Source organism: Oncorhynchus masou, chromosome 29 (assembly GCF_036934945.1).
Source record: "Oncorhynchus masou masou isolate Uvic2021 chromosome 29, UVic_Omas_1.1, whole genome shotgun sequence".
Taxonomy (NCBI): Eukaryota; Metazoa; Chordata; class Actinopteri; order Salmoniformes; family Salmonidae; genus Oncorhynchus; species Oncorhynchus masou.
Window position 1 is genome coordinate 58101623 of NC_088240.1, and position 24430 is coordinate 58126052.

At 46.7% G+C, this 24430-nt stretch overlaps 1 protein-coding gene across 3 annotated transcripts in view; it reads left to right on the top strand.

The window, feature by feature from the left end:
* Positions 1-430: 430 nt before the first annotated feature.
* LOC135520091 (protein eva-1 homolog B-like) overlaps positions 431-24430 on the top strand; it is a 33391-nt gene continuing 9391 nt past the window's right edge. Inside the window, exon 1 of one of the 3 annotated variants that reach the window (XM_064945417.1) lies at positions 431-590. The gene's annotated coding sequence lies outside the window, so the exon portion shown is untranslated. Of the gene's footprint in view, positions 591-18698; positions 19032-24430 lie in introns of those variants that run through there. The other 2 variants (XM_064945418.1, XM_064945416.1) reach the window with 2 other exon arrangements.

A 24430-nucleotide genomic window follows, 5' to 3' on the forward strand; every position in this document is an offset into this window, starting at 1 on the left:
CAGGGTGTGGAAATATTTATGTAATCCCACACCACCCCCCCTCCTTCCCCTCCACCCTCTCTCCTGAGGGTAACACAGACCTTCCCCTCTACCGTCTCTCCCTCAGTTCTGAGCCTGGCTTGCACCAGTTCAAACTCTGTCACCCCCTCTGAGGAGAGGGGAACACAGGGGCCTTATATTCGACCCTCGTCCCAGGGGCTGCATGACGGGACCACTCCCCAGTCTTCCCTGAGCCATTTCCTGTACCAGCTTACCCAGCCTTTCCCGCCTAATAGACCATTTCTTCAGTCCTGAGGCTTACTGTAGCTTTTTCTCCTTCCTTGCATGCTGCATGGGTGTGCCAGAACCTTCACAGATCGCGCCCATTTCACCATAGCTGCAGTCCCTCCCCGGAAACATATTGGGCTGTAAAACCCCAATTGCTGGTTAACACCACAGTGTCCCTGATATTCCACGATATGGTCACTTAACAAGGGGTTAGAATGGGCTGTAATAGAGGAATCCAGGATTCTGTGAGGCTTCTCACTTAGCAGTAGAGGCAGGGGAAAGGAGTACGGAGCTGGCTGGCATCACAACTCTAGAATCACAAGGTAAGCAATGGCTCAGCAGGGAGTGGAGAGGAATAGAGTGGTGTGTGTGTGTGTGTGTGTGTGTGTGTGTGTGTGTGTGTGTGTGTGTGTGTGTGTGTGTGTGCGCGCGCATGTTCTTTGTGGGTTCTGCGTGTGTGTGTGTGTGTGTGTGCGCGCGCGCATGTTCTTTGTGGGTTCTGCGTGTGTGTGTGTGTGTGTGTGAGTGTGTGTGTGCGCGCGCGCATGTTCTTTGTGGGTTCTGCGTGTGTTTGTTTGTGTGCATGTTAGCCGGCATGCATGCCTGTGTGTGTATAGGAGTAGTTGATGTAAGGGGAAGTGGAGTCCCCTGATCACAAAACGTAAGGAATGTGGAGGCACTGCCATGGAATCCCATGTGTGTCATGAAGTGTCTCCTGGCTAATGCCTCCAGTTAGTTTTACGAGGGGCCTTTGGGGCCAAAAGACAAAGACGTGTTTTTATGTACTGGGTGGAGGGTGGAGGTGTGGGCTCTACCTGCAGGGAAAACTGGACCAATAATCCGGTAGATTTGTCAAGGGAGCCGTCTTTAGGTAATTGAATGTTTGCGAGGTGCCAAGGCATTTTGTTGTGTCTTGGCATGCTATTTTCATCTTGGCATGTCTGACATGTAAATTGAAAAAGGTACATGCTTTTTCCTTTCTCCTTCCTCCATTCCTTCCATCTTGTTCACTTTCTTAATTTCAATTTAATTTGTTCACTTTCTTTAATTTCAGTGTCAGTCAAGGGAAGCAATCACAGCTCGAGCCGAGGCTTAGCAACATGTGTTTGGAGTTTGAAAATACTGACTCCGTTTCTGATTAAAAACAAAGTATGCTAATTCCCTTTGGGAGCTCTCCTATGATATTCATTTCCAGCGTACTGCACTTCTACGGATGACTATTACAGTGGTATGAGGTGTGTTCATCCCATGGATTTAACTGTCTCACTTTTGTCTGGGCTTTTCAGTTGACATTGAAGCTTGACTGATGAAATTATCATAGTCAATTATCAGGTTAGTGGCTGTGTTGAAAAATCATGGCGTTGTTTATTACAGTCTATGTTCCTCATCTTGAAACAAACTGCTAGCTAGCATAACAATCTTAATGTCAATCTTAATGCACTGTTCTGTTCACAGTTAAAGTGTAACAAGTGCTTACATGTGGGATAAGGGTCATTTTGCTAAGAATATGTAGCCTATATTATTTATATATGTGTAAGGTTGGCACCAGTGTTTGCCAGGCGTTTTCTGTCTTTGTGTGAATGTGTCTGTAAAGCAACCCAGACCTTCATCACCAGTGTTCCCCAGTACCACTCACACATCCACCCACACAATACAAAGCATCAACAAAGGAGTTTAAAGGAAATCTTTTGGATCGTGTGGGCGCACCCTTATTCCCTTCTCTCAAACACTGTTCTATGAGGATTCATCTGAGCTAGAGGCTATACTTTCATAGTCTTTGTTCTTCCAAAACCTGCTTAACATTTATAGTCAACCTGGACTCAGGGGTAGACGTAACATAGTAAACGTCTGTCTCCCTCTATTTTATGATATGTTACATTTCATATGGTATGTATTAATTTGTGGATGTCCATCCATTTCATATGATATGTTACGAATAACAATTAATATGATATGTTACGAATTGCAAACCTAGGGGGCTAGGAGACTCTAGCAGAAGAGTGAATTATAAATTGGACCTCTGTCCATGTCTTGAGGACGTTGGGAAATTCCTTCAAAACCAGCCGCTAGGGGCAAAAGCAAGGGAGTTCCTGGTCTCCGGTAGCCTCTGGAACTGCCGATCTGCGGCCAACAAGGCAGAGTTCATCTCAGCCTATGCCTCCCTCCAGTCCCTCGACTTCCTGGCACTGACGGAAACATGGATCACCACAGATAACACTGCTACTCCTACTGCTCTCTCTTCGTCCACCCACGTGTTCTCGCACACCCCGAGAGCTTCTGGTCAGCGGGGTGGTGGCACCGGGATCCTCATCTCTCCCAAGTGGTCATTCTCTCTCTCTCCCCTTACCCATCTATCTATCGCCTCCTTTGAATTCCATGCTGTCACAGTTACCAGCCCTTTCAAGCTTAACATTCTTATCATTTATCGCCCTCCAGGTTCCCTCGGAGAGTTCATCAATGAGCTTGATGCCTTGATAAGCTCCTTTCCTGAGGACGGCTCACCTCTCACAGTCCTGGGCGACTTTAACCTCCCCACGTCTACCTTTGACTCATTCCTCTCTGCCTCCTTCTTTCCACTCCTCTCCTCTTTTGACCTCACCCTCTCACCTTCCCCCCTACTCACAAGGCAGGCAATACGCTCGACCTCATCTTTACTAGATGCTGTTCTTCCACTAACCTCACTGCAACTCCCCTCCAAGTCTCCGACCACTACCTTGTATCCTTTTCCCTCTCGCTCTCATCCAACACTTCCCACACTGCCCCTACTCGGATGGTATCGCGCCGTCCCAACCTTCGCTCTCTCTCCCCCGCTACTCTTTCCTCTTCCATCCTTTCATCTCTTCCCTCTGCTCATACCTTCTCCAACCTTTCTCCTGACTCTGCCTCCTCAACCCTCCTCTCTTCCCTTTCTGCATCCTTTGACTCTCTATGTCCCCTATCCTCCAGGCCGGCTCGGTCCTCCCCTCCCGCTCCGTGGCTCGATGACTCATTGCGAGCTCACAGAACAGAGCTCCGGGCAGCCGAGCGGAAATGGAGGAAAACCCGCCTCCCTGCGGACCTGGCATCCTTTCACTCCCTCCTCTCTACATTTTCCTCCTCTGTCTCTGCTGCTAAAGCCACTTTCTACCACTCTAAATTCCAAGCATCTGCCTCTAACCCTAGGAAGCTCTTTGCCACCTTCTCCTCCCTTCTGAATCCTCCTCCCCCTCCCCCCCCTCCTCCCTCTCTGCAGATGACTTCGTCAACCATTTTGAAAAGAAGGTCGACGACATCCGATCCTCGTTTGCTAAGTCAAACGACACCGCTGGTTCTGCTCACACTGCCCTACCCTGTGCTCTGACCTCTTTCTCCCTCTCTCTCCAGATGAAATCTCGCTTCTTGTGACGGCCGGCCGCCCAACAACCTGCCCGCTCGACCCTATCCCCTCCTCTCTCCTCCAGACCATTTCCGGGGACCTTCTCCCTTACCTCACCTCGCTCATCAACTCATCCCTGACCGCTGGCTACGTCCCTTCCGTCTTCAAGAGAGCGAGAGTTGCACCCCTTCTGAAGAAACCTACACTCGATCCCTCCGATGTCAACAACTACAGACCAGTATCCCTTCTTTCTTTTCTCTCCAAAACTCTTGAACGTGCCGTCCTTGGCCAGCTCTCCCTCTATCTCTCTCAGAATGACCTTCTTGATCCAAATCAGTCAGGTTTCAAGACTAGTCATTCAACTGAGACTGCTCTTCTCTGCATCACGGAGGCGCTCCGCACTGCTAAAGCTAACTCTCTCTCTGCTCTCATCCTTCTAGACCTATCGGCTGCCTTCGATACTGTGAACCATCAGATCCTCCTCTCCACCCTCTCCGAGTTGGGCATCTCCGGCGCGGCCCACGCTTGGATTGCGTCCTACCTGACAGGTCGCTCCTACCAGGTGGCGTGGCGAGAATCTGTCTCCTCGCCACGCGCTCTCACCACTGGTGTCCCCCAGGGCTCTGTTCTAGGCCCTCTCCTATTCTCGCTATACACCAAGTCACTTGGCTCTGTCATAACCTCACATGGTCTCTCCTATCATTGCTATGCAGACGACACACAATTAATCTTCTCCTTTCCCCCTTCTGATGACCAGGTGGCGAATCGCATCTCTGCATGTCTGGCAGACATATCAGTGTGGATGACGGATCACCACCTCAAGCTGAACCTCGGCAAGACGGAGCTGCTCTTCCTCCCGGGGAAGGACTGCCCGTTCCATGATCTCGCCATCACGGTTGACAACTCCATTGTGTCCTCCTCCCAGAGCGCTAAGAACCTTGGCGTGATCCTGGACAACACCCTGTCGTTCTCAACCAACATCATGGCGGTGGCCCGTTCCTGTAGGTTCATGCTCTACAACATCCGCAGAGTACGACCCTGCCTCACCCAGGAAGCGGCGCAGGTCCTAATCCAGGCACTTGTCATCTCCCGTCTGGATTACTGCAACTCGCTGTTGGCTGGGCTCCCTGCCTGTGCCATTAAACCCCTACAACTCATCCAGAACGCCGCAGCCCGTCTGGTGTTCAACCTTCCCAAGTTCTCTCACGTCACCCCGCTCCTCCGCTCTCTCCACTGGCTTCCAGTTGAAGCTCGCATCCGCTACAAGACCATGGTGCTTGCCTACGGAGCTGTGAGGGGAACGGCACCGCAGTACCTCCAGGCTCTGATCAGGCCCTACACCCAAGCAAGGGCACTGCGTTCATCCTCCTCTGGCCTGCTCGCCTCCCTACCATTGAGGAAGTACAGTTCCCGCTCAGCCCAGTCAAAACTGTTCGCTGCTCTGGCCCCCCAATGGTGGAACAAACTCCCTCACGACGCCAGGACAGCGGAGTCAATCACCACCTTCCGGAGACACCTGAAACCCCACCTCTTCAAGGAATACCTAGGATAGGATAAGTAATCCTTCTCACCCCCCCCCCTAATGACTTAGATGCACTATTGTAAAGTGGCTGTTCCACTGGATGTCAGAAGGTGAATTCACCAATTTGTAAGTCGCTCTGGATAAGAGCGTCTGCTAAATGACTTAAATGTTAAATGTAAATGTAGAACGACTGCCCCCTCTCGTTGAAGCCCCAGTAGTCAATGGCCGACCGCAGTATTGCAGGTATTAGCAGAAAAGAAGAACCCCCCCCCCCATTAAACTTAATTAATCCTTTTTCATCTTCATGGTCAATCTTCATGGGAAAAAATGTATAAAATCGAAGGCAATCATGGTACCAATGATGTATGTCCTTGAACCGATTATTTTAAAATAGCACACAGAGAAGTTATGAGGATAACTCAGTTGCTAATGGAAACCTGCAGTACCCTGGTCGGCATTCAACTTGAGTTACTTAAAACTTCTTAGGGCTGAGATCCCGCTAACGGGATCGATATGACAACAGCCAGTGAAAGTGCAGGGCGCCAAATTCAAAACATCAGAAATCCCATTATTAAAATTCCTCAAACATACAAGTATTTCACACCATTTTAAAGATACACTCTTGTTAATCCCACCACAGTGTCCGATTTCAAATAGGCTTCACGGCAAAAGCACTACAAACGATTATGCTAGGTCACCACCAAGTCACAGAAAAACACAGCCATTTTTCCAGCCAAAGAGAGGAGACACAAAAATCAGAAATAGACATAGAATTAATCACTAACCTTTGATGATCTTCTTCAGATGACACTCATAGGACTTCATGTCATACAATACATGTATGTTTTGTTCGATAAAGTTCATATTTATATAAAAAAATCTGTTCAGTAGTTCCAAAACATCCAGTGATTTGCAGAGAGCCACATCAATTTACAGAAATACTCTGATTTACAGAAATACTCTGATGAAAATACAAGTGTTATACATTGAGCTTTAGATTCACTTCTCCTTAATGCAACCACTGTGTCAGATTTCAAAAAAGCTTTACGGAAAAAGCAAACCATGCAATAATCTGAGTACGGCGCTCAGAGCCCAAACAAGCAAAAAAATATCCGCCATATTGTGCAGTCAACAGAAATCAGAAATAACATTATAAACATTCACGTACCTTTGATGATCTTCATCAGAATGCACTCCCAGGAATCCCCGTTCCACAATAAATGTTTGTTTTGTTCGATAATGTCCATCATTTATGTCCAAATAGCTCCTTTTGTTAGCGCGTTTGCTAAACAAATCCAAACTCACGAAGCACGTTCACTAGGAGCAGACAAAATGTCAAAAAGTTCCGTTACAGTCCGTAGAAACATGTCAAACGAAGTATAGAATCAATCTTTAGGATATTTTGAACATATATCTTCAATAATGTTCTAACCGGAGAATTCCTTTGTCTGTAGAAAAGCATTGGAACAGAGCTCACTCTTACGTGAACGAGCGTCACAAGGCATTCTGGCAGACCTCTGACTCCTTCCCCTCTCATTCGCCCCCTCCTCACAGTAGAAACATCAAACAAGGTTCTAAAGACTGTTGAAAACTAGTGGAAACCTTAGAAAGTGCAACATGACCAATATCCCACTGTATCTTCAATAGGGAATAAGTTGAAAAACAACCAACCTCAGATTTCCCACTTCCTGATTGTATTTTCTCTCAGGGTTTTACTTGCCAAATTGTGTTCTGTTATACTCACAGACATCATTCAAACAGTTTAAGAAACTTCAGAGTGTTTTCTGTCCAAATATACTAATAATATGCATATATTAGCAACTGGAACTGAGTAGCAGGCAGTTTACTCTGGGCACCTCTGGGCACCTTATTAATCCAAGCTACTCAATACTGCCCTCAGCCATAAGAAGTTTAACGAGAGGGGACAGCACTGACCTAGCCTGCAACGTAATTCCTGGAGTAGCTAAAATGTCACATGTTATGTCTCCATGAGTCACCGTCTTAACCGATTTAATTTGGCTTCAATGTGCTATTGAGCCTTCACATAGGAATGAATGGTGTCACATGATCGATGGCTTTGTCCATTCCATCAAGTATCAAATCAGATTGTATTTGTCACATGCACGTGTTTAGCAGATGCTTTTGCGGGTATAGCAAAGTGCTTGTGTTTCCAGCTCCAAAAGTGCAGTAATATCTAACAAGTAATATCTAACAATTTCACAAAAATACACACAAATATAAAGTAAAGGAATGGAATTAAGAATATATAAATATTTGGGGCAGCAATGTCAGAGTGGCGTGGACTAAGACACCGTAAAATATGTTAGAATACAGTATATACATATAAGATGAGACATGCAAATTAAAGTGAATAGTGTTCCATTACTAAAGTGGCCAGTGATTTTAAGTCTATATAGGGCAGCAGCCTCGAATGTTCTTGTGTTGGTTATTTAATAGCATGATGGCCTTGAGATAGAAGCTGTTTTTCAGTCCCTCAGTCCCAGCTTTGATGCACCTGTACTGACCTAGCCTTCTGAATGATAGAGGGGTAAACAGGCAGTGGCTTGGGCGGTTGTTGTCCTTGATTTTATTTTTGGCCTTCCTGTGACAATACTTTAGGTGTCCTGGCAGGCAGGTAGTTTGCCCACGGTGAATGCATTGTGCAGACCGCACCACCCTCTGGAGAGCCCTGCGGTTCTGGGTGGTGCAGTTGCCGTACTAGGCGGTGATAGAGCCTGACAGGATGCTCTCAATTGTGCATCTGTAAAAAAAATCTTCAGCCTCCTGAGGTTGAAGAGGCACTGTTGCGCCTTCTTCACCACAATGTCTGTGTGGGTGGACCATTTCAGTTTGTCAGTGATGTGTACGCCTAGGAACTTGAAGCTTTCCACCTTTTCCACTGCGGACCCGTCGATGTGGATAGGGGTGTGCTCTCTCCGCTTTTTTCTGAAGTCCACGATCAGCTCCTTTGTTTTGTTGATGTTGGGTGAGAGGTTATTTTCCTGGCTCCACACTCCCAGGGCCCTCACCTCCTGTAGGCTTTCTCGTCATTGTTGGTTATCAGGCCTACTACTGTTATGTCGTCTGCAAACTTGATGATTGATTTGGAGGTGTTCGTGGCCATGCAGTCTTGAGTGAACAGGGAGTACAGGAGGGGGCTGAGCATGCATCCTTGTGGGGCTCCAGTGTTGAGGATCAGCGAAGTGGAGGTGTTATTTCCTACCTTCACCACCTGAGGGAGGCCCGTCAAAGTCCAGGACCCAGTTGCACAGGGTGGGGTTCAGACCCAGGTCCTTGAGCTTAATGATGAGCTTGGAGTGTACTATGGTGTTGAATGGTGAGCTATAGTCAGTGAACAGCATTCTTACATACAGTAGATAATCCTCTTGTCCAGATGGGATAGGGCAGTGTGCAGTGCGATGGCGATTGCATTGTCTGTGGATCTATTGGGGTGGTAAGCAAATTGAATTGGGTCTAGGGTGTCAGGTAAGGTAGAGGTGATATGATCCTTGACTAGTCTCTTAAAGCACTTCATGATGACAGAAGTGAGTGCTATGAGGCGATCATTTAGTTCAGTTACCTTTACTTTCTTGGGTACAGGAACAATGGTGGACATCTTAAAGCATGTGGGGACAGCAGACTGAGATAGGGAGAGATTGAATATGTCCGTAAACATAGTGAAATTCTTTGAGATCCGTCATGGTATCGGCTTGAAGGGGAATATACACAGCTGTGATTATAATCAAAGATAATTCTCCTGGGAGGTAATACGGTGACATTTGATTGTGAGGTGTTCTAGGTCAAGTGAACAAAAGGACTTGAGTTCCTGTATTTTCTCATAATCAATCCATTTGTAGTTAATCATGAAACATGCACCCCCAACAATGCAATCTCCATCGCACTGCACACTGCCCTATCCCATCTGGACAAGAGGATTATCTACTGTATGTAAGAATGCTGTTCACTGACTATAGCTCACCATTCAACACCATAGTACACTCCCGATGAACTGAGAAACCAACTGCCTGTACGGACTCAAACAGTATATCCGGAAAGGGCCATGTTTCCGTGAAGCAGAGTATGTTACAATTCCTGATGTCTCTCTGGAAAGAAATCCTCGCCTTGAGCTCATCAACTTTATTATCCAGAGACTGAACATTAGTGAGTAATATAGTTGAAAGCGGTGGATGGTGAGTGCGCCTCCTGAGTTGGACTAGATGTCCACTTTGATTACCTCTCCTCCGACTCTCCTTTGGGCGGTGTTTAGGGTCAGCCTCTGGAATTAGTTAAATTGCCCTAGGGTGTTATGAACTTGAGTGAAGACCCAAAAGCGGTTTTAACAGAAAACAGAGTTCTTTAATGAAAAAACAGGAATGGCATAAATCCTCTTCCAATGTTGTCAGCGGAACAAAAAGAACGTTAGTATAGTGCAGGTTGCACCTGCCAGGCAGACTCCGACAGGACAGGACAAGGTGGAAGCAAACGAGACGACAGCTTGCTTCTGGCATCAAAAATACAAACAAGAATCAGACACTGAAAGTAGCAGGAACAGAGAGAGAAATAGAGACCTAATCAGAGGGGGAAGAGAGAACAGGTGGGGAAGAGTGAAAGAGCTAGTTAGGGCAGATGTAGAACAGCTGAGGAATGAGAGACAGAGAAGGTAACCTAAAAAGACCAGCAGAGAGAGACAGAGTGAAGAGAAAGGACAGGAACAGACATAACAAGACATGACAGTACCCCCCCACTCACCGAGCGCCTCCTGGCGCACTCGAGGAGGAAACCTGGCGGCAACGGAGGAAATCATCGATCAGCGAACGGTCCAGCACGTCCCGAGAGGGAACCCAACTCCTCTCCTCAGGACCGTACCCCTCCCAATCCACTAGGTACTGATGACCACGGCCCCGAGGGCGCATGTCCAAAATCTTACGAACCCTGTAGATGGGTGCGCCCTCGACAAGGATGGGGGGAGGGACGAGCGGGGCGCGAAGAACGGGCTTAACACAGGAGACATGGAAGACCGGGTGAACGCGACGAAGATAGCGCGGGAGAATAAGTCGCACTGCGACAGGATTAAAGACCTGAGAAATACGGAACGGACCAATGAACCGCGGGGCCAACTTGCGAGAAGCTGTCTTAAGGGGAAGGTTCTGAGTGGAGAGCCATACTCTCTGACCGCAACAATATCTAGGACTCTTGGTCCTACGCTTATTAGCGGCCCTCACAGTCTGCGCCCTATTACGGCAAAGTGCCGACCTGACCCCCTTCCAGGTGCGCTCGCAACGCTGGACAAAAGCCTGAGCGGAGGGGACGCAGGACTCGGCGAGCTGAGATGAGAACAGCGGAGGCTGGTACCCGAGGCTACTCTGAAAAGGAGATAGACCGGTAGCAGACGAGGGAAGCGAGTTGTGGGCGTACTCTGCCCAGGGGAGCTGTTCTGACCAAGACGCAGGGTTACGAAAAGAAAGACTGCGTAAAATGCGACCAACAGTCTGATTGGCCCGTTCGGCTTGACCGTTAGACTGGGGATGAAAGCCGGACGAGAGACTGACGGAAGCCCCAATCAAACGGCAAAACTCCCTCCAAAATTGAGACGTGAACTGCGGGCCTCTGTCGGAAACGACGTCAGACGGAAGGCCATGAATTCGGAAAACATTCTCGATAATGATCTGAGCCGTCTCCTTAGCAGAAGGGAGCTTATCGAGAGGAATGAAATGAGCCGCCTTAGAGAATCTATCGACAACCGTAAGAATAACTGTCTTCCCGCTGATGAAGGCAGTCCGGTGATAAAATCTAAAGCGATGTGAGACCACGGTCGAGAGGGAATGGGAAGCGGTCTGAGGCGGCCGGCAGGAGGAGAGTTCCCAGATTTAGTCTGCGCGCAGACCGAACAAGCGGCGACAAATCGACGCGCGTCACGTTCCCGAGTGGGCCACCAGAAACGCTGGCGAATGGAAGCGAGCGTACCCGAACGCCGGGGTGGCCGGCTAACTTGGCAGAGTGGGCCCACTGAAGAACGGCCGGACGAGAAGGAACGGGAACGAACAGAAGGTTCCTAGGACAAGCTCGCGGCGACGGAGTGTGAGCGAGTGCTTGCTTTACCTGCCTCTCAATTCCCCAGACAGTCAACCCGACAACACGCCCCTCAGGGAGAATCCCATCGGGATCGGTGGAGACCTCAGAAGAACTGAAGAGACGAGATAAAGCATCAGGTTTGGTGTTTTTTTGAGCCCGGACGATAAGAAATAACAAACTCGAAACGAGCGAAAAACAGAGCCCAACGAGCCTGACGCGCATTAAGTCGTTTGGCTGAACGGATGTACTCAAGGTTCCTATGGTCAGTCCAAACGACAAAAGGAACGGTCGCCCCCTCCAACCACTGTCGCCATTCGCCTAGGGCTAAGCGGATGGCGAGCAGTTCGCGATTACCAACATCATAGTTACGTTCTGACGGCGATAAGCGATGAGAGAAAAACGCGCAAGGATGGACCTTGCCGTCAGAGAGAGAGCGCTGAGAAAGAATGGCTCCCACGCCCACCTCTGACGCGTCAACCTCAACAACAAACTGTCTAGAGATGTCAGGTGTAACAAGAATAGGTGCGGATGTAAAACGATTCTTAAGAAGATCAAAAGCTCCTGGGCGGAAACGGACCACTTAAAGCACGTCTTAACAGAAGTAAGGGCTGTGAGAGGAGCTGCCACCTGACCGAAATTACGGATGAAACGACGATAGAAATTAGCGAAGCCCAGAAAGCGCTGCAGCTCGACGCGTGACTTAGGAACGGGCCAATCAATGACAGCCTGGACCTTAGCGGGATCCATCTTAATGCCCTCAGCGGAAATAACGGAACCGAGAAAAGGGACAGAGGCGGCATGAAAAGTGCACTTCTCAGCCTTCACATAAAGACAGTTCTCCAAAAGGCGCTGGAGGACGCGTCGCACGTGCTGAACAAGAATCGAGAGAGACGGTGAAAAAATCAGGATATCGTCCATGTAAACGAAAACAAAAATGTTCAGCATGTCTCTCAGGACGTCGTTAACTAGTGCCTGAAAGACAGCTGGAGCGTTAACGAGGCCGAAAGGAAGAACCCGGTATTCAAAGTGCCCTAACGGAGTGTTAAACGCCGTCTTCCACTCGTCCCCCTCCCTGATGCGCACGAGATGGTAGGCGTTACGAAGGTCCAATTTGGTGAAAAACCTGGCTCCCTGCAGGATCTCGAAGGCTGAAGACATAAGAGGAAGCGGATAACGGTTCTTAACTGTTATGTCATTCAGCCCTCGATAATCCACGCATGGGCGCAGGGACCCGTCCTTCTTCTGAACAAAAAAAAACCCCGCTCCGGCGGGAGAGGAGGAGGAGACTATAGTACCGGCGTTGAGCGAAACCGACAAATAATCCTCGAGAGCCTTACGTTCGGGAGCCGACAGAGAGTATAATCTACCCCGGGGGAGTAGTTCCCGGAAGGAGATCAATACTACAGTCATACGACCGGTGTGGAGGGGAGAAGTGGCCTTGGAACGACTGAACACCGTGCGCAGATCGTGATACTCCTCCGGCACCCCTGTCAAATCGCCAGGCTCCTCCTGTGAAGAAGAGACAGAGGAAACAGGAGGGATAGCAGACATTAAACAGGTTACATGACAAGAAACATTCCAGGATAGGATAGTATTACTAGACCAATTAATAGAAGGGTTATGGCGCACTAGCCAGGGATGACCCAAAACAACAGGTGTAAAAGGTGAACGAAAAATTAAAAAAGAAATGGTTTCGCTATGATTACCAGAGACAGTGAGGGTTAAAGGCAGCGTCTCACGCTGAATCTTGGGGAGAGAACTACCATCTAAAGCAAACAAGGCCGTGGGCTCCCCTAACTGTCTGAGAGGAATGTCATGTTCCCGAGCCCAGGTCTCGTCCATAAAACAGCCCTCCGCCCCAGAGTCTATCAAGGCACTGCAGGAAGCAGATGAACCGGGCCAGCGGAGATGGACCGGAAAGGTAGTGCGTGATCCAGAAGGAGAGGCCTGAGTAGATGCGCTCACCAGTAGCCCTCCTCTTACTGATGAGCTCTGGCTTTTACTGGACATGAGGTGACAAAATGACCAGCGGAGCCGCAGTAGAGACAGAGGCGATTGGTGATTCTCCGTTCCCTCTCCTTGGCCGAGATGCGGATACCCCCCAGCTGCATAGGCTCAGCATCCGAGCCGGCGGAGGAGGGTGGCAGTGATGCGGCAGGTGGCAGTGATGTGGAGAGGGGAGCAACGGAGAACGCGAGCTCCTTTCCACGAGCTCGGCGACGAAGATCAAACCGTCGCTCTATGCGAATAGCGAGAGCTATTAAGGAGTCCAGACTGGAAGGAACCTCCCGGGAGAGGATCTCATCCTTAACCTCGACGAGGAGACCCTCCAGAAAACGAGCGAGCAAAGCCGGCTCGTTCCAGTCACTAGAGGCAGCGAGAGTGCGAAACTCAATAGAATAATCCGTTATGGATCGATTCCCCTGACATAGGGAAGACAGGGCCCTGGAAGCCTCCTCGCCAAAAACAGAACGGTCAAAAACCCGTATCATCTCCTCCTTAAAGTCCTGATACTGGTTAATACACTCAGCCCTCGCCTCCCAGACTGCCGTGCCCCACTCACACGCCCGTCCGGTAAGGAGAGAAATGACGTAGGCGATGCGGGCTGCGCTCCTGGAGTAAGTGTTGGGCTGGAGAGAGAACACCACATCACACTGAGTGAGGAATGAGCGGCACTCAGTGGGCTCCCCAGAGTAACACGGCGGGTTGTTGATCCTGGGCTCCGGAGACTCGGAAACCCTGGAAGTGGGCGGTGGATCGAGGTGGAGTTGGTGAACCTGTCTTGTGAGGTCGGAGACTTGGACGGCCAGGGTCTCAATGGCATGTTGAGCAGCAGACAATTCCTCCTCGTGTCTGCCTAGCATCGCTCCCTGGATCTCGACGGCGGAGTGAAAAGGGTCCGGAGCCGCTGGGTCCATTCTTGGTCTGATTCTTCTGTTATGAACTTGAGTGAAGACCCAAAAGCGGTTTTAACAGAAAACAGAGTTCTTTAATGAAAAAACAGGAATGGCATAAATCCTCTTCCAATGTTGTCAGCGGAACAAAAAGAACGTTAGTATAGTGCAGGTTGCACCTGCCAGGCAGACTCCGACAGGACAGGACAAGGTGGAAGCAAACGAGACGACAGCTTGCTTCTGGCATCAAAAATACAAACAAGAATCAGACACTGAAAGTAGCAGGAACAGAGAGAGAAATAGAGACCTAATCAGAGGGGGAAGAGAGAACAGGTGGGGAAGAGTGAAAGAGCTAGTTAGGGCAGATGTAGAACAGCTGAGGAATGAGAGACAGAGAAGGTAACCTAAAAAGACCAGCAGAGAGAGACAGAGTGAAGAGAAAGGACAGGAACAGACATAACAAGACATGACATAGGGGGTACAAACAAAGGATCCGATTCAGGAAAGTCGTATTCCTGGTGGTAATGCTGGTAAAGCTGGTGAGTTACTGCCGCTATGATATCCAAAAGTTATTCCCGACTGTATGTAATAACACTAAAACATGTCTGGGCTAAAAATGTAAGAAATAACACGTACAAAAAAATAAATACTGCAAAGTTTCCTAAGAGCTTGACGCACGGCAGCCCTATCTGTCGGCTCCAAGTAGGCTTTGTTTTTGCTAAGATGTTGTGGACAGGGGTGGTGGATGGATGTAATCCCATGACTCTGCATCAGAAAGTTGTGTGTTTGGTCCCAGTGGTGGACATTTGTTTTTAGTCTTTTGTTCGAACCCTATCCCAAACCTTAACCCTTACCTTAAACCTGTTACGGCTAGACGTTCTGCTAACGTTTCGACAACATCCGGTGAAATTGCAGAGCGCGAAATTCAAATTAAATTATTCAAAATATTTAAATTTAATAAATCACAAGTGCAATATAACAACATAAAACTTAACGTCTTGTTAATTCAGCCACCGTGTCAGATTTCAAAAAGGCTTTAAGGCAAAAGCAAACCATGCGATTATCTGAGGACAGCGTCCCATCATACAAACAAATGAAAATCATGTTTCAACCAAACAGGTGCGACACTAAAGTCAGAAATAACAATATAATTCATGCCTTACCTTTGAAGATCTTCTTCTGTTGGCACTCCAATATGTCCCAGAAACATTCCAAATGGTCATTTTGTTTGATAAAGTCCTTTATATCCCCAAAATGTCAATTTATTTGGCGCGTTTGATTCAGAAATACACTGGTTCCAACTCGCCCAACATGACTACAAATGATCTAATAAGTTACCTGTAAACCTGGTCCAAACATTTCAAACAACTTTCCTATTCCACTTTTAGGTATCCTAAAATAATTGATAAAATTTAAGACGGAATAGGATAATTTCAAAGTGGAGCGAGCTCCAGGTCACGCGCACCAAACAAAAGAGTCCACTTGGCTTGACACTCAGACTGAACAACCCTACTTTTTAATTTCTCAAAGGAAAAACATCAACCAATTTCTAAAGACTGTTGACATCTAGTGAAGGCCATAGGAACTCCAACCAGGTGCCTCATAAATATACATTCCCATAGAAACCTAATAGAAAACACAGTGACCTAAAAAAATATATATTGATGGTTTGTCCTCGGGTTTTCGCCTGCCAAATAAGTCCTGTTCTACTCACAGACATTATTTTAACAGTTTAATAAACTTTAGAGTGTTTTCTATCCATGCTTCTGGGCCTGAGTAGCAGGCAGTTTACTTTGGGCACGCAGTTTACTTTGGGCACCTTAAGCCTTAAAGGAGAAGTGTACCCAAAATACAGAAACTGTGATTCCATACAAGTGATTCCATACATTGAAACTAGTTCAGTGGAGTTTGCCCTCTCCCCCTCTCCCCATCTCTCTCCCTGTAGTGCTGTACTGAAACAGCAGCAAAAACAGGACATGTGACATTGCTGGATGCTGCCCTTTCTCTGATCCATTGCCAGTGAATTCATGATTCTGATATCCACGAACTGTGGACAAATTCATCGTTTTTTTAAAGAGTTCTAGGGAGTTTTCCCTAGCCACCATTTGATTGATTGATTCAAGTTTTTGGGAGAGGAGAAGGAGCTTGTACAAAAGTTGATGGAGTTAGACATATCGCAGGTAAAGTCAGTTACACAAATTGGAAACAAAGATGGCAGCAAGAGCAAGCTAGTGTTCGGTCCCTGGCTGCACTTTATACAGGAAATCAAGGGAAGAAGGTACCAAATTTCATTGTTTTCCGAAACAATATGTAAATACCCCCACAGCCAAACCTTGCATCGCTGTGTGTGCGTAGTAAGCACTTCAGCGACAATGCATATGATTGAGATATGTCATCTGAAATGATGGAGAAAGAAAACCGAAGGATACTAATAGATACGACCATTGCTGCTTTATTTCCATGGACTGGATCTGGCGCAGAGCCAAAATGCAAAGGTGCTCTACAGGTTAGCATATGTGCCCTATGTATTTATGACAGGGGGTGAGAAACAATAGATATTATGTCACCTTACATTGCAGAATAGAGCATCCTAAAACCATTGTGATAAATAAACATAGGCTATATTGTGTTTTGGGCAAATGTGAAAACATAAGCCCACTAATGGTCCCGCTCATAGAGATTTATAAGCAATCATTCAATGATGTAAAGTTTAGCTACTTATTCATTAAATAACTGTCCGTTTTGCCCAGCTGGAACAGGGTTGCGTCACCAATTCATTTTTGGAATACGGACAATTGTTTCCAGGACATCAGAGTTTATGTGGGCAGCCAAATCCCTGTGGTCGCAAAAGCAACCTTACCTCTCCTCATCATCCTTATGTTCCTCTATTTCTGTAGGAATTGTCATCACGTATGCAAATTCTCTGCAGCGGAAACATTCTTCATTCGTGCCATTGGAGCACAATTGCCACAACTGCACCACCAGTCTGTGTTGATCCTGGGGATGGGTTAGGGCTTTGGTTCAGCTACTGCTGCGGCTTTGGTGGCTAGAGCGGCAGCGACCATCTGAAGCTCAATTTGCCTCAATTCCTCATCCGAATACTTAGGCTCATATAAATACGATTCAACAACATCATCGGTGCCCCTCCCGTAGCGAGTATTTTGTCACCAGACATATAGTATTTGTAGGCTGTTTTACTTTGTATAACTAATGTGTAACACTGTCTCCACTTCTCTGCCTAAAAACATGCATCTGTGAATAAGGGCATAACGTGCAGTTTCTACGTGGCAGGGATTCCCCTGAGAGCGCACATGCACAGTTGTTACCCATCTCCACTCCATGATGAAGTCCAATTGAACTGAATCCACCTTCAGAGCATCCAAAGAGCTTGTGTCCCATCATGGATTGGTAAGTTCTGCTCTCTAGTGAGCGTGGGTTAATGAGTAAAGTATGTGGACAGGAACCAGGACTGGATTCCAATTGGCACCCTAATCCCTTTATAGTGCACTACTTTTGACCTGGGCCCATAGTGCACAACATTGGGAATAGGGTGCTATTTGGGATGTAGCCCAATACCACGTTTCTTTCTCTTTCCACCTCAGCAGGTGTATCATAATAACAGCTTTGCGCCGACATTGACCCCATTGAGAAATAAGGAAACTTGATGAAGCACTTTCTAATGCAGCTTTTCAATATTGATTTCACAGGACTTTGTAGAGAAGTCTTCCCCTCCCTGGATTCCCATGGAGACCCGGTCCATGTTGATAGGAAATACTGTATCTCCATGCCCACCCACTCTGTCTGGCTTTAATTAAGTCTGGTCAAGGCTTTGCTTGGTGGCCCAGTGTATTTACTGCTCACTCTCTTAAGTTGGTTGGGGGTTTCCTCCCTGCTAGTAAGTCTGGGTTACAAAACAAGACCAGTGTGTGCTGTCTGTAATGTAGGACTTATGTCCATGTCATGCTGTCAGGGCCAAGTGCTAAGCCTGAAAAGTAGGCTATTTTTTCAAAAGTGTTCAAAAGAGTATGGATACTTACATGGCTTTGTGGTTTTGTGTTATTGTGTTATTCAGCAAGGATAGTTACAAGATAGGTATCTCCTATTATGCAGTCAAACCTCTTCAATCTTCCTTGTCTGCTCTATAATGGATTTTAAAATCATATTGATAGCCATATGTTTCTGAGTGTGGCTCACAACTGTTAGCAATTAGCTTTCAGTGAGGGGGTTGTCATACTATTCAGATTAGATGTCCTTCCTACCCCCCAATGTTCCACTTTCCCATTCATCTTTACATATAAACAGCTTATGCTGCAATACAGTACAATTTTGTTTCAGATATACAGTTATTTTTAATGGCTCCAAAGGTAAACAACAATCCTTCATTGTCATGACTCGTGTTTTGTTTTTGTTTGTGTTTGCTGTCATTCTGTACTCGGTGTGGAAAATCAATTTGTCGAGGGGTTGTGCTTTTCCTGCTCATCATCTTAACAGAGGGGACGAGGGGAATAACTCCCCTCCCAATACTCCCTTCCTCCCTCCCTCCCTCTTTCCCAAACCCTGCTCATTTTTGGCAGTTCCTCGTTCCTCCTTTTTTCTCTCTCTCCTAGAGGGATTGTATGACAGCTATTCCTGCTGCTGGCAGAGAGAGTAGAGACTGTGAGGGAGAGGGAAAGTCTGTTATTCAGAGGAAGTTACCACCTCTTCCCTATAGGCTTCTCTACACGTTCCAGGACTGGAGAACAGCAGTAGTCACACATAGGGAATCGTCAAGATTGACAAAGTCAGGATTGCTTGTTGTGTTGATTTTCCCAATCTGGAGGCGAGAAGTGTACTATTTTGACTGAGACTAGCATTGAGCCTTACCTTATCTTGACAGGAATTAACTTTCCTAAGAAGACACCTTGACAGCACTACTTATTTGGTAAGTGTGACAACCTCAGTCTGTGTATGTATAATAACATATGAACCTCAACGAGGTATTTATATCACTGCATTTACAATGTAAAGGCTGTAATTTTTTGCTTTTCCCATAAAAGCCATAAGAGTCTAAGCCCTGCCTAAGCCGGGGGAGGGGGTTCTACTAAGCTATATGGAATTTTTTGAAGAAGTTCATAACAAGGATCATTTTGCTATTTGATTTATCGTTTTAAGACCTCTTGAAGTATCTCCCCAAAATATGTAAAAAAATAAAAATAGGTATGAAATTTTTATTGGGCTGTCCTGCTATTAGCCTATACAAACACATGGAACAACAGATAGCCCCCCAAAAATATCAAAAGGAAGTTTGTTCTGAAATGCCTCTCCTTGTGAGGATCGACGCCGCTGTGAGGATCGACGCCGTACAGGAGAAGCAGGTAAAGGGAGTCAAACATTTATTCAGGAACGGACATAGAACACGACAGGAATAGCTTCAGCACACGGGACAACAAGGACATTTGACAAAGAATCCCGAAGCAGGGAAACAGACAGATATAGGGAAGGAAATGACATAAGTAATTGAGTCCATGTGAGTCCAATGAGCGTGGATGAACGTGACGGGGAAAGGTAGGTGAGCGTACTAAAGGTGACTTGAGTGCGTAATGTTGGGAGTCTGGCGCCCTCGAGCGCCAGAGGGAGGAAGAGCGGGAGCAGGCGTCCCCCTCTAGGGCACCACCCTACATCCCACCTGGGCGAACCGGCCGAGACATAGGTGCTGGGCAAGCCGGCTGGGGGAGGGGGAGGAAGAGCGGAGCAGGTGTGACACTCTTGAGAGACATACGAGAGATATAAGAAATATCAAGAAACATTTGTAAATTATTTATTTTTTTACATGTATTTAAACCCTTATTTTTGCCACTTAACAGTCTTCATATTTAAATATATAAATACTTCCATACATTTTTTCAAATTATATCATATTAGTGCGTAACTGTTAGGACTCTACAGATCGGCTGTACCGACTTCAGACAAGTCCCAAGACGCTTATTGGGGTTGTAGAGAAAAAGTGTTCGTGAAAGTCTCACCTTTCCATAGAGGGGTCATAATAGTTTGGGAAGATAGATTTTCGGGATGTCTCATGGTATAACAAACACAGCTCTAGCTCTTTCACCTTTCACCGCAGATGTGGAAGTGCGACACAGGCAGATGCTGATATCTCTATCTTAAACTGATTGATTTTTTTATGGGGGTGCGACGTGTGGTGTGTGTCTACGTACAGAGGAGTTTCAATGAGTGCCTGCTGTTTCATGTTTTGCAGTTTACGTTCAGAACTCTGCAAAGCAGTACTCTTGTGGTTGCACGAGTTTGCGGACACTTTAAAAACACTTTAAAACTCTAATGATGACTAGAGGTTCCCTTTCAGTGGAGAACTGCTGTTCTTTCACTCAATAGAACACACAGCTATAGGTTCCAACGCTGTGTGTTGTACCTTGTTTCCTTCCTTCAGTAGCTATATTCATACCTTTACGTGATTCAAGCTCATTTATAGGGGGTATACTGTTCTTGTTGGAGTGTCCTCAAGAGAAGCAATGCTCACCTTTTGAGCGTCTCAATAAGAGCTACAGTATGTGGTGTGTTTGGTTACAACACGTTTCTGATGGATCGATGCCAGAGAGCAGGGCTGATGCAGCTAGCTGCACAGTGGCTAACCTTGCGGTGATAAATGACTGCACTTTCGACCACAATAAATACAAAACATCCTGCATTTTGCTGAGGGCCGCATCAACAGCGTAATACGATCAGGGGGAGCCGAGGTTAGAGCCTCACGCATCACTAATGTGCAGCCCACCGTTTCGTCAACATATAGGGGTCCTGTGTGTGTGCATACGCATGTGTGTGTGTGTGTTTGTGGGGGGGAATAATGGTTTTGTCTCACACACATACACATGCACACACAGTCTCCACTGGTGTTCCGTGGTCCTCTTATCAGCAGGAGATAGCCATTCTCAGAGGTCCCCTCTAATTAGCATATCTAAGTGGGCAGGCTGTTTGCTGTGCCTCCCTGTGTCAATCTGATAAAGTGACAGATAACAGAGGATAAGTGTGAATGCCTATAACCCCCAGGCGTGTTTTGGGACAGTTGACTTGTATCTGACCTCTCCCAGCTATGTTCCCCTCCATCCTCTTGTTCTCCTCAATCTCACTGCCCCATGTTTTATCACTGGGGTTTTTGCTTTATCTGTGGCCTCTAAGGAGTCACAAGTCAATCTTTGACTTGAAAAGCTTGTTTAAACTCCAATCCATTTGCCTGGCCCTCTACTGCACAGGAGACAACAGTGTTTCGGGGTTCTTTCACGGACACACGTGGCCCAGGATCAAGATGAGGGGTGTATTTTACTAGTGGTGTATTTGCTTCGTTACCACTACCATCCTGTAATGAGGCCTTGGCATCGCTACTTAAGCCATTGCCTTGGTCTTGCTATTCTCTCCTAGCAGACACTGATAGATTGACTCACATCTGACAATTTCTTAGGGTGAGTGAAACATTACTCTCCCATTTGTGTTGGTATAATGATTGGTTTGTTGTGTAACATGAGAGAGAGTTTGAGACATGCCATCTAAACGAAGTGGGCCATACAGTACATTATATTTTGTAGACCACTAGCCATTAGATGTTGTAAACCGGTTTTGAAGGAGACGCAGAAGCTATGAACTGCCTCGTCTAATCAGATGTAAAGCCGACAAGACTGTATTCGATTCACATTCGCCATTGACAAATAATAGGCTGATGAGGGATTTATCTCTGAAGCTGTGTTGAGCAAGACTCCTACTAAAACCACTGCTGTCTCATAAAGGCCCCATTCTTTCTGGTGGCGGCTTCTCCCTGGTCTCCTTAGACTTAGGGGGATGTTTGACGTGCTAAATCCACTAGGGTTTGCCTAAGCTCTCTCTCTCTCTCTCTCTCTCTCTCTCTCTCGCTCTGTACACACACGTGAATGTCCAAGAACATAAATAAGCCCTGGATTTAAGGTTGAATTTGTTTAAACTTTACATGGGAATCTGGGGGAAGAGAGAAACCATATGGTGAAGAAAGAATTTAAAAAAGAAGATGACAGGGTTAAGCACACAGAAACGGGTACAGTGACGTTTGTAAAGTGTCTCTAGTTGATTACACATTAAGTAAGAGACACTGGACTCAGAAGCTTAATCTTATAATTGAATCATAGTTTAAGGTCGGTTATCAAATATTCACGGTCTACACCAGCTGGTCTGTCTAGCTCCGACAAAACTGTACACTGACGAACTAAAGAATTCATACCATACAGACTAAAAATGACACCACGGGTCACTTTCACAGAAGACTAGGCTTCATTTATGTCTATATGTTTGTGGACAGGAGAGTTAACTCTGCCCAGGCTAACACGTTTTGTGTCATAGGGTTATCACAAGTCCTGTGTAATGAATACAGTGTGTGGTTGTGGTCGGCTGTTGCATGCTGGCCCAGATCGATCAGAGATCACAACTCCATTTTGGAGCTCGAGGCTGGGGATCACCTGGGGTGCATGCGAGGGGGCAAAAATGAAAACACATATGGTGGTATGCACAGACAGACACTCTCACGCTCTGTCACACACACACACACACACACACACACACACACAGACAGACAGACAGACAGACAGACAGACAGACAGACAGACAGACAGACAGACAGACAGACAGACAGACAGACAGACAGACAGACACACACACACTCTCACGCTCTGTCACACACACACACACACACACACACACACACACACACACACACACACACACACACACACACACACACACACACACACACACACACACACACACACACACACACACACACACACACACACACACACACACACACACACACACACACACAAAGTTCCAATTCTGAACATCAATGTCCTGGGCTCCGTATGCACAGTACTGGATAGAGATGGAACACATAAGTCGATATGAAGATAGAGCATGTGTTTCCTCTTCTGGATTTCCATATGAGAGCAGCACTTTGTCTCTGTCTACCATCAAACCCCTAAGACCCCACATCTGGCCACTATTAACCCCCATCCCCATGGGCTCGTATCTCTAACCCCCCCCCCCCCCCCCACATACCCCCACCAGCCCAATCCTCACAGGGTAAAGAGATTGCTCTCTAGATCATTTCTTATGTCACTAAAATACCTGCTTCAGTTTGTCACGGGGTTGCAGTGACATACGTACTGCAAAGCATACAGGCTTCTCTGCTGAACCAAGTTGGAGTGAAGTTGAAGTTGCCACTCTCCATTTAAATGAAATCATGGGCTCACGTGGAGAAGTATGACACAAAGAAACCAAAACCTCCTTATTGAGTACCTGCCCTGTGAATTAGATCAGAATGTTTAGTAATGCCTTGACTGAGAAGAAAGTTCTGGTCCTTGAAAGCTGCAGTGTTAAAACGCTGTTATTAATTGAGTCTAAAGTCAAGTTCAACAACTTATCAAAACTGTCTGGCTGTCAGCAAGGCAGTAAGTGGCAAAAGTGTGTAATGGAGAATGATGTGTAACTCAAATATGTCCACCCACTGTGCACAAATGTCGGTACAACGTCTAGTTTTGAATTATATTTCATTGCGTTGTCAATGAGCGTAAATTGAAAATGAAATCAACACAATCTTTGAGCCATGTAAGTGCATTTTGGTTAAAAGTTTGGTGAAAACAAAAACAAAAAAAGGTTGATTTTCCCAGTTTGTGCGAAGTGGGCAGTTTAAAGTTAATCCAAGGCCACTGTTTGGAAACCACCTTCACTGGGTGGCAATCCTGCTCGCTGTTCAGAGGAAAAACGAAAAAGCTGATTTTCTAAGTTTGAGTTTCAGCTCTGTGGAGCTCCCCATACTCTCAGCTGGCAGCCATCTTTGGGGTCAGCTCACCCTTGTGCTCAGTGTTACTGAGCCTGATGGCAAACACATGTCTGACTGGGCTCGAACTGAAATAATCCCCCCCACAGTACAAGCCCATGGCCAGGGCAAGGTGCAATGGAAAACAGCACCAACACTTAGCACAGCTTGATCCCCAAGATCCCATGTTAAGAGAAAACAAAAATGGAAGACACTCTCTTTTCTCCAAAATGCCCTTACAACCCTTCATGGCCGTCAAGAAAGACCAGCCGTGCTGGACAGAAAATGCCTTCCCCAGATGCCTACCCTCTGACTGCTTTTGCAGGCACCGGCACGAACAGAGCCCCAGCTCTTAGGAAAAGTGTCCGTTTTTATCGGTTGGAACGTTACCACATGCACCTCTGCCTGTCTGTCTCAGGGAGAGAGTCAAGGATAGAAGGGATACAGCTTCTGTCAAATGAATGTCAAAAGTCGATTTTTTTTGGTTCTTGTGC